This window comes from Bactrocera latifrons, unplaced genomic scaffold (genome assembly GCF_001853355.1).
Source record: "Bactrocera latifrons isolate USDA-ARS-PBARC rearing strain unplaced genomic scaffold, ASM185335v1 scaffold_473, whole genome shotgun sequence".
NCBI classification, from domain to species: domain Eukaryota; kingdom Metazoa; phylum Arthropoda; class Insecta; order Diptera; family Tephritidae; genus Bactrocera; species Bactrocera latifrons.
In genome coordinates, this window is record NW_017537127.1 from 116,966 (window position 1) to 119,631 (window position 2,666).

A 2,666-nucleotide genomic window follows, 5' to 3' on the forward strand; every position below is an offset into this window, starting at 1 on the left:
CAACACTGATAACCCTCACCATCCCAACGGGGACTGATAATCGTTACAACAACAACAACAACAGCCGTAGCATTGGTCAAGAGCTGGGCATGAGTCATCAAAAAAAATTTTGTGAACAATTTAAAATTCAATAAAAAAAATACTGCAAGACTTTTTTGACAACCTATTATATTCTTTCTGAATTTCAAAAAGGTTTGTTACATATTGACCGACAGAACAAAGATAAAGTTCGAAAATATTTATATTAGGTAAATATGGATGTCTTTTACCAATTCTTGGCACGAGGGAGTGTTATTACAAATTTTAATGCTCCTCGAATTTCAATATTAGAATTCACAGATTGACCGATAAGTTTGGTAAAACAATCAGCCTAATGCCTTGGGGTCCAGATATTTGCCGTCTGGATTCGACTTTGTTTTAAATAAAAACATACCACGAATTGTCCAATTTTTACCCGAACCGGGATTTATGTCGCTTCCCTATCATATTGGATCTGAGATTTATTGCTTATGGCGCAATTATTTTTTTCGCATTTACAATTCTTAAAATTCTATTTGAAAAAAACGCGAAATTTTCACTGAAATTTGTTTGTAAAAATGTCTGCCAAAAATCCATTTTTCATTTCTTTGTTCCTTCGATCCTGCAAGGAGTTATTCTACCAACGCGGGCGAGGGGTCACCAGATATGACCTCACAATGGCCGAGTTTAAAATATTTTTTACACAATTTTCAATATTTCTTTGTTAACAATGTATGTATGTATGTTTGCAACAAGAAAAAATTCTAATAAAATATTTAATTATTTACTTGAGAAAAAAAGTATTAAAAAAAAGCCCTAGGAAACCAATAGTTAAGGGATACTAATGATTTGATCGTACGAGACGAAGACATTAACAGTGACAGTAAACGTTATGGAAAACACTGCAATTTTAGTCAACCGTCAGAAAATTGCAAGGGTGCCAAACGGAGATAAACGGAAGAAATAGTTCAAATTAGTAGTTTTTAAATTTAATATGCTTTTTTATGTTAATTGAAACTGAAACACCACATATACGAGTATTATATATAACTCCATATCTATCTCGATTAGTTTTAGGTGATAAAAGCAACTGTTGAGTGATGTATGTATGTATGTAATAATGTTGCGAGAGTATACAAACGTAATAAGTAAACGTTTTCTCCAGAAAAGGTGAGATGCAGAAACTATACATTGCTATAACTAAGCTCCCTAATAAGATACAAACTGTTATTCGGTACAACGGATCGCATTGGAAAGGGCCATTTTCAGTTGAAAATTTGGTTAAGAACATCTCTCAAAAATTCTTAAAGCTAAATTAACCAAATTTTCCGGTCAAAATTAGACAATGGTGGTGCCACGCCGCCCATCTTTAGATGAAATACTATATCCAACGAACTAATCCACCAATTTCCACCGTACCGTTTCAAGGTAACAACTCCAAATTGAATTGAGATTTAAACAGGAGGTCCCGCAGGGTGGTGTTTTCTTCCCATTACTGTTTAATTTGTACTTTTCGAAACTCCCAAAACCTCCAATGAGAATTTAAATTGACCGCATAAAATCAGGGTCAATTCCGATAACCTAGATCCGGCTGTTGTGGGAATCAAGTGGTGGAGTCAAACCACCACCCATTGCAGACAAAGAGCTCGAGTTGAGAATCTAGAGTGACTCTTGCGCAGCTTCGTCGTGGATACTGTAGCAGGTTAAACTCCTACTTAACAGCCCTCTCCCTAAGGTCCGACGAAACGGCACATTTCCGATTTCCGTCGATGACAACTTATCTGACCTTACCACCTTTTTCTCCCCTAGTAAACCCACAGCGACCATATTCATGAACTGCCGACTAGCGGAATCGGCCGGCCGTTCACAAACATGCATATACATGTATATAATTAATAAAAGCAGTCAACCCAATTAGATGTACATGCTGCTGAAAAAAAATAGCGGCCTGAAAAAATTTACAAATTTTTTTACATTTACACGATTTTATCCTACAAAGTGTTTTTATTTATTAGATCAGTAACGAAAATGTAATAATTTCAGCCTCTGTGACAGTACCAAACTCGTTTTCCATCGCCCTATCTTCGTCGATGTAGATGATCTCCCATCTGTTTGGAGTGGAACAGATTAAACTAATAGAAAATCTGGTAGGTAGTTATTATGGAGGATCGAGTCATGTGTAGAAGTTCACGCAAGTGATGAAAGTTTTCTGATCGCCATTCACTTGGGAATGGCCAAAAACGATTCTTTTACATATGACTCAAGCAGCTCACGACTTCCGGTCCTTGACCAAGTATCCTCTGGGTAGCCTAAGAACATCCGTTTGAAGGTGAGCTAAAGTGAGAAGGCGAAACATTCCCTGTATAGGGTTGCGCTGGGTTTGGGACCCGCCACGTAAAAAAACCACCCCAATGACAACGCAACAACAGCCTCGGATGAGAGACCCCACTTTTGATGACGACTATGGCAAACGAAATAAGGACTACGATTTGAGGGCATGCACCTGAAATATCCGGTCCGGCCCAGCTGGTTGATGTCCTCGTAAAAAAAAAAGGCTGACATCACCGCCGTCCAAGAAATGCGATGGACGGGACAAGGACAGAGACGAGTAGGTCCTTGTGGCATTTACTACAGTGGCCATATAAAGG